Raw genomic sequence first — 8,468 nt, 5'->3', positions numbered from 1 at the left:
TCTTGGTCTCCTCTTAGCGGCGGTGCCTGGACCCGCCCCTTGGCCTCCTCAGCTCTCCGCTCCGCCTGCTCCCCCCCCCCCTCCCCCCCCCCCCCCCCCCCCCCCGCCCAGGTGCTCTGGCTGTGCTCGCTGCCTGCGCCACTCCCCATTCGCCCCAGCGCCCTCGCCGCGGCCCCTCAGGTGATGGATTTATTTACACCCGCGCCCAGGGTCGCGCTAGCTCGGAGTTGTCCCGCTCCTCCCCGGGCCGAGGGAGAAAAGAAAAAAGGGAACGGACTGTCCGGGAGGGGGGCTGCTGGCGAGGCACAAATGCTATCCACATATTAAGTACACTGTGTGTGGTTTCCTAAATGTAGCTTTATATAATGGTATCCTGTTTGCTTTTAATTCCTAGATTTATAATAGGCAAAATAAATCTTGTATTTCTCTGCATCTATGAAGGAAGATAAAATGTTTCCCTCCTATCAAACCTTGATAATTTTATTTTAGATTTTTTTTAATTTTTTTTTGAAAAGTGCTTTTTGGCAAGGCAGGAGAAAGCAATGTGGAGCCTGTGTGATGGCTGTTCACACTTGGTAATGAATAAACTCTGTTGGCTTTCATGGAAGTCAGAAGGGAGTCATTGGTTTACTAGAGATGTGGCCTGCAAACACCAAGCCAGCTCATCCAGGCTCTTGATCTCCTGCCCTTCCTCTGGCAAACCATGTGCAGGATGTGGTAGGAGAAAGAATCTCCCTTTCAGCAGCAGAATATGTGCAAACTACACCCTGAATGGTCCTGTGATGACCTTGCAAATGTAGCACATGCCCTTGTGACCACAAGACCCAACAACTGTAATTTCCTCTGCTTTTCATTAGAACTCTCCTGTTGCTGGCAGCAGGCATAGCTTGCTCAGATATAGCTGCTCTGGGACACCCAGGACACCTGCCCTCCCCCACTTAATGCATATGTGCAAAAGAAGGGTTCAGTAGGACACCAGCCACACTGGTTATGTAAACTCGGAGTCTGTCCTCCTGAATGAACTGAGAGGACTTGCCGATGTGTTCTGCAAAGCCAATGGAAGTTTTTTAGGCATTATCTAATGCACTTGCTGAAGTCATTACAAAGCTCAAGATTAGGCAATTTCTTGGGGCCGTGCAGTGCACATGTGGAAGAGGATTTCCCCCAGTGATTTCACCAAGGTTGCTTCATTTGTGTATGCACCTTTTCTACTTGCTAGGCTCCAGACATTGCTCTAAAGTGCTGGTGATAAGCCTCTGAATAAGGTGCTGCTTTCTCCTCCTAGCATACATTTAGTTGGGAAGACAATGAAGAAGTTAGCAAATTAAACGTGTAGATGGCGATAAATTTCACCAATTTATTTTATGAAAAGAAACTATGGTCTGTGAACTCTGGTGCCTCAGGGCTGTTGATGTCACAAAACTCTAGGTAGACCAACCTAGTCACATGTTTAAGAAGTGATGCGTTCTGAGAAAGACTCAGGTATGGATCTTCCAAGTAGAGACCTCTATTGAATCGAAGTTACAGTGGACCCTTGGGTACATCCTTCTAAACTGTATCTGGTGGCCAGATTTCTGCCCATTGAAAATCTCCAATTCCAGTTTGATCAGCACTACCTTTCAAGGTCTCTGTAAAAAGCTTGTAGTGACTTTTACAATATATATTCTCTCTCTCTATCTCTATCTCTCTCTCTCCCTCCTTCTCTCTCTCTCTGTCTCCCAAAATTATACTAAGAGTAAGACATGTACATGAAGAAATAGCTATTTCCATAAACATGAAGTGGCTCAACATTCAAAATAAAGACCCTCAGACCCAGTTAAGTGCTAGCTAGCCATGTGTTTTCTAAACTGTATTCAGAATGTTCACCTGGCCTTCCACAGTCACTGGTTTTTATTCTGCCTCTCTGGTCCTCTGAAGCCTCCCATGTGCCTTCATCTTCCCAAGCTAATGGGCATCCTTTCCAAGGAACACTATGTGGCCTTAGCAAAAGAGCAACATACCTGTGGTTGGGTACTGAGTGAGCTGGGCCAGGAGACTGGGGAGCCAGCCTTTGTTCCCATCATTGCCAGTCACTCTGGGAACCCAAGCTAATCAAGTCCTCTCTGTGCTTTAATTTATGCCCATGCAAAATGGAAAACATAATACCGTAATAGTGAGCTGAACATGCACAGCCAAATAAGTTGGGAACAGAATGTTTGGAGTATTTGATTTGCTCCAAACTCAAAGACATGATGACCGGATATCTCTGGCCGCAGAGACCAGGCACTCTTTTTTTCTTTCTTTTTTCTTTTTTATATTTTTTGTTTACATTCCAAATGCTTTCCCCTTTCCCAGTTCTCTACTCCCCATATGTCCCATCAGCTCTCTTCTCTCCACCCATTCTCCAATCACCCTCTCCCTTTTCTCTGTCCTGGTACTCCCCTACAATGCTGGATCAAGCCTTTCCAGGATCATGGCCTTCTCCTTCCTTCTTCATGCTCCCATGAACATGAAGATATGCTAATTTTATGTCTTGAGTATTCAGAGCTTGTCCCTCAATGGAGAAATGGATACGGAAAATGTGGTGTATTTACACATTGGAATACTATTCAGCAATTAAAAACAATGAATTCATGAAATTTTTAGGCAAATGGTTGGAAATGGAAAATATCGTCCTAAGTGAGGTAACCCAGTCACAAAAGAATACACATGGAATGCAATCACTGATAAGTGGAAATTAATTAGTCCAGAAGCTCTGAGACCAGGTACTCTTAAGGGAACCTAACATAAGATAGGATAAGGAAAAATTAAGCCCTGAACTACTTTGGATATAAGCATTTAAATCTGATCATTATGCCTTATGCCTGAATATTGAGAATATTGAGAATATTGAGAAAGTTAATCAAAGACTAGGTTGCATAAATATCCTCCCAGCAAAGGTTGCCATTCACTTATGTATGCCCATAATCTCATTAAATTCAACAATCTGCTTTCACTTAAACTCTCTCTTAACTGACCTAGGCCCACAGAGAAAGGTTCCATTTAAATGCATTCTTATTTTAGGGCCGGCCTGATGGTACATAGTTGTAATCCCACAAATCTGGGAGGTGGAGGCAAGAGAGTGTCAAATTCAAGGCTAGTAGTGTGGGCTGTGTAGTAAGACCCTGCCTCAAACACATCAAACACAAAAGTCTTGACTTAAACTGGACCATTGTGGTCCCCACTGGGGGACAAATGTTGTCCTATACTATGGTTGTTTACAGTGTATAGGATATGGGGCAGTACAAAAGAAGTGTCATCAAAAGAAGACCCGAGCATGGATTTATAGTAAATCTAGGGAAATGAGATATTCTTATGCTCAGGGAATAAGTAGAGGGACCCAGTAAGATGTCAGTAACAAGGGCTGATTCTAGATAGAAAAAAAAGTGTTGTTTAAAAAAAGTGTTTGAGAAGTGATGGGGGAAGAACAGAAAGTTATAGAAAATAGCAGTTACTTCTCAACCTGTTCTGAAGAATGAACATGGGAAAGTTAATAAAAAAACACAGGTTTCTGGGCACCTCCCCGCCTTTTTCAAAGGAAGAAATAAAGATTTTTATGCCTCTTAAATTAATAAATGTAATTTTAGTTTTGAAAATGATTTTTACAAACAGGCTTGAGTTATGCTACAGGAAGATTTGTGGGAATTGCAGAAACTTACTGTACTGGATGGCTTTATGTCATTTTGACACAAGTTAAAGTCATTGGAAAGGAGGGAACCTCAATTAAGAAGATGCCTCCATAAGATCTGGCTATAAAGCATTTTCCTAATTAGTGATCAGTGGGGGAAGGCCCAGTCCATTGTGGGTGGTACCATTGCTGGGTTGGTGGTCCTGGGCTCTATAAGAAAGTAAGGTGAGCAAGTCGTGGGGAGCAAGCCAGTAAGCAGCATCCTCTATGGCATAGGATCTTCTGCCTCCAGCTCCCTGCCTTTGTGAGTCCCTGCCCTCATAGCTTTTGATGATTGTACTGTTAGATTGACTGAACTGTGAGCAAAACAAAGCCTTTCCTTCCTAAGTTGCTCTGACCATGGTGTTTCACCACAGCAATAGTAACCCTAACTCACCATATTTGAACATGTTTCAGAGTGACATTGTATAAGTCTTACTTATGAAATTGTGTATCTTATCATGAACAGCTGCATCCTAAGCAGACATAAGGCCTGGATCCCAGTCCCAGAACTGCCCAAACTGAAACAAACAACACAATGAACTAACTTAGTAACATGTAAAAAGAAAGAAATCTTATTTGTTTCTGGGTGAACGTGTGCTTATTTGCATGATTTCTGTGTATATATGTCTGTTCTAGGTTATCATACAAACTATCTCTTAGTAATTTCTTAAGTGAAAATAATGAAAACATTTTGAAGATGGTACATATATACATATATATGTACATATACACACATATACATACATACAAACATACATGTGTATACACACACACACACACACACACACATTGATTTTCTGAGACTAGGTTTCTCTATGTAGCTCTGGCTGTCCTGGAACTCATTATGTAAACCAAGCTGGCCTCTAACTCACAGATATCTGCCTGCTTCTGCCTTCTAGTTGGTTGGATTAAAGGTATATGCCACCACCAACTGGCCTTGAAGATGGTATTTATTTTTGATGGTAATTGGAAAGATAAAGAAGGTTTTAAGATAGAATGGAACATGATCAGATTTACTCTATTGAAAAATATGTAGGCAAAGCTTATAGGGTGGATTTAAGTGAAGAAGAACAGCATGTCAAAGTTAAAAAGACTATATCCATCACCAATTTCTAAGAATCAGACTAAATATTCATAATTTCTAAAAAATATCTATATTACTAATAATTATAGATGATGATTTTCTTCAATGGGTTTGAAAGCATACCAGGTTGAACAGGCTATTGTTACCATCTGTTAGAACATAGGTTATTAGGTTTACATCACCAAGGAAGATGGGCCCAGGGTAATTATTACATTATGGACAGTGTCTTAGCCCATCTGACTCAACACCACAGAATACCACAATTGGTTTATAAAAATCAGATATTAATTTCCTACAGTTGGGGATGCTGGGAATGTCAAGGCCGTAAAATGTAGTGCATAATAACGACAGTCTTGTGGAGTCCCCATATGGTCGAAGAGACAGAAGAGCAAAGGAATAAAAGGAAGTACTGTCCTTACCTGGTGCTACTCCTATTCAGGAAGACTCTCTCCTCAGTACTTACTAACCTCGTAATGGCCCCCAAGGTCATTTCAATCTCTTAGCCACTGAGTTTTGCTTGTTTTTGTGTTTCTGTGATGGAGACTTCGACTCTTGTGTTTCCCTGGTTGGTCTCTAAAACCTAGGCTCAAATGGTCCCTTTATGTCAGCCTCTCTACTAGATGGGATTCCGTGTTTGTGCATGTACTACTCAGAGCAAATATTAACACACTTAACGCATGAACTCCAGGGGTCACATTCAGACCATTTAGCAAGGAAACAAAGAGATTTAAGAAAATAGTTTTAGGGAAAGGCAGGCAATATACAAATGACCAATGAATGCATATATATCATTGGCCATAAGAGAAGTGTCAATAAACACACACACACACACATGCACTGAGAGAGAGAGACAGAGACAGAGAGAGAGAGAGAGAGAGAGAGACAGAGAGAGAGAATGTATTATAGCATATGCCAGACCTGAGGAAAATTGCCCAGTGAATAAACCAATAACACAAGAATGAATACTGAATGGTCTGCTTACATGAGGTACTTGGACTTACTAAACACTTATGGTGAATCCACTTTAGGAAACCATCTTGACAATTCTTCAAAAAGTTAAATACAAAGTTAATTTTTAGGTATATTCAAGATAATTATGAACCTATGTCCACAAAAATTTACAAGGGAATATTTGTAAGACATGTTTCATAATATTCAAAAGGTCAAAACAACCTCAATATTCTTCAGTTAGTAAATGCATTAAAGGTGTCCAAGTACAGAGTCTGAAGTTGTGTGTCACCATGCTTGGCTAAAATAAATCGTAAAAGACATTTGAGGGAGGGACTTGAAGGGGTGAGTTCTATAGATATAAATCATATCTCATTTTAGAATTGGAAGAAAACTTACCCTTAGGTAAAAAAAAGAAAATACGGAAATTTATACTTGCTGATTAAGAGTACATGCTTAGAAATCAGACTCCTTGAGTTCAGAGCCTCAGTTGAGGGATTCATTATGGAAAGCATAATGAAGTGGTTTGCTATAGAAAATGTATTTAGTTTCTGTGTGCTAGAGTTGATCTGAAACAAAGTAATAGCCGTACCCCTTAATAGAGACCTTGTAAGAGCCAGTTTGTAAGTCAAAGAAAACAGCTTTCTACCCCACACATTAAGACCTCAGTAAATGGTGGCTAATGTTAAGAGTTTTAAATTTATTTCAAAAGTATAGAACAATGTTGTCTGCATCATGAAGGACTAGGCTAAAAGGATCCATGACTTCTGAAACTAATGTTTGTTTACATCTCCACATGGGGATGAAAGCTTTCTTGGTGCAGAGTTGGTACTATTCCTTCTTGCTCTTCCTGACTTCTAGGAAGCAGAGGTTGCCCCACAACAGGTGTTCCACGAGAGAAAACAACTAGACAGCCTCCTTCTGGTGTATATTCAAGTCCATGTTTGAATCTAGTGTGTGCTACTGTGTCATCAATGACTTTTCTGTGGACACAGAGGAATGAATATTCAGAATCCAGTTAGACATTATGGTGTTTTGGGAAAATGGCAGGAGTAGGTTCTCTTGTAGGTTCTATGACCACTCCAGTCATTGGTAGCTGGATAGGTTTACAGTATCAGGTATGAATTCCCTATTATTAAATGGGCCTAGAGTCCAATTAGATGCCTTTAGTTATCCTGTAGATGTAAGTTACATATTGTACTTTTGGGGGTATCTGATGCTTAATAATCTTAAAATGTAAAGTCATGTTGGCACAACCATGTGTTCACAGCTAATGGGAGTGCTAAGTCAGGAACCCATTTTAAGTCCAGGACTTTGAGAGCAGTCTACACTGGCCCTTACCTTCAAAGTAAAGCCAATCTTAGGCGCCATATAATTATAGATGCAAGAAGTTTAGCATCTGGCAAATGTTACAGATGCTTTATTTGACTACCAAAAGTTCTAGGTCAGAGCTGGAGACTGGAGCTCCAGACCCAGTACTAATTTTATTTATTTGCTACATGACATTAGACAGATAGCACAAGTGAGTTTCCAGGCCCTAACCAAGGAAATTGTGATGCTAAATCATTACCCACCATTGTTTGCACTCAGAGTGTGACAAAATGTGCTTTCTTCTTAAGACATTATAGAAAAGCAACTTGGAATAATAGTTACTGAAGTCAATAATTACCATTTTAATACTTTCCTGCACAAAAGTGTGGAGAGCAGCCACACCCATGTACTGCTGTGGAAAGTATAAACTGGTCCATCTGAGTGGTAATTCAGGTAAGAGACATCTTTCTGCTGTACTTTGTGGTGCTATTTGTGGGGGGAGGTGCTATTGAGTCTTCAGGAGTAGAACTTTCCTGGAGGAAACACATCCCTAGGGACCCCACATCCTGGTCCCTGTCTCCCTCTCCTTCTCCCTATCCCTCCTCTCCCCCTCTCTCTGCTTCCTGTGTGTGGATAAAGCATAACCAGACAACTTCCGGTTACTGTTGCCATGTTTTCCGGGCCATAATGGTCAGAAAACCATTTGGCAGCATGTGTAGTAATTACAAAAGCATGTACCCTTTGAATTTCTAGAAAAGCATAGGTGTATTTCTATTTGAGGAAAGCAGCACTGTCATTCCTGGGAGCTTTGTTTAAAACGACAAAAGACAGGAAACCAGCCTGGCAGTTGTGGCTCACACCTTTGATCCCAGCACTGACAAAAACAGGCAGATCTCTTTGAGTTCTAGGCCACACAGAGAAATTCGGTCTTAGAAACAAAACCAAAACCAAAACAAAAAAAAAAAAAAAAAAAAAACAAAAAAAAAACTAGGATCCTAGCCAATGTCAGTTCAACAGTGTTTAAAGACATTAGGATAAAAGAAATAATAATAGGTTGCACTGGTCATGGTGTCTCCGCATAGTAATAGAAAAGTAGCTAAGACAGAGTTGTGCCTGCTGCATTCCTGCCCCCCCCCCCACTCTGATACACACACACACACACACACAGCCTCTCCTTTTGTCTCTCCAGGGGCAATGTGCTGCAGAATAAATGTGGTGAGGAAGAACACCTTCAGCCTTTGCACAAACTACAGTCTGTACCAGCTAGGAGTGGGCCTGTGAATAAGTTCTCAATGATAATAATTCTCCCCAATCTGGGACACCTTGCAATTCTTTCACCTTGAGTGTTCAAACTTGGGAAGAGCATTGGAGATCTGGAAGCTGCCTTTGACCCCAGCAAGTATGGTTTTCTAATCTAATTATACTCTCGATATCCAA

Source organism: Apodemus sylvaticus, chromosome 13 (assembly GCF_947179515.1).
Source record: "Apodemus sylvaticus chromosome 13, mApoSyl1.1, whole genome shotgun sequence".
Lineage (NCBI taxonomy): Eukaryota > Metazoa > Chordata > Mammalia > Rodentia > Muridae > Apodemus > Apodemus sylvaticus.
This window is presented reverse-complemented; position numbering follows the sequence as displayed.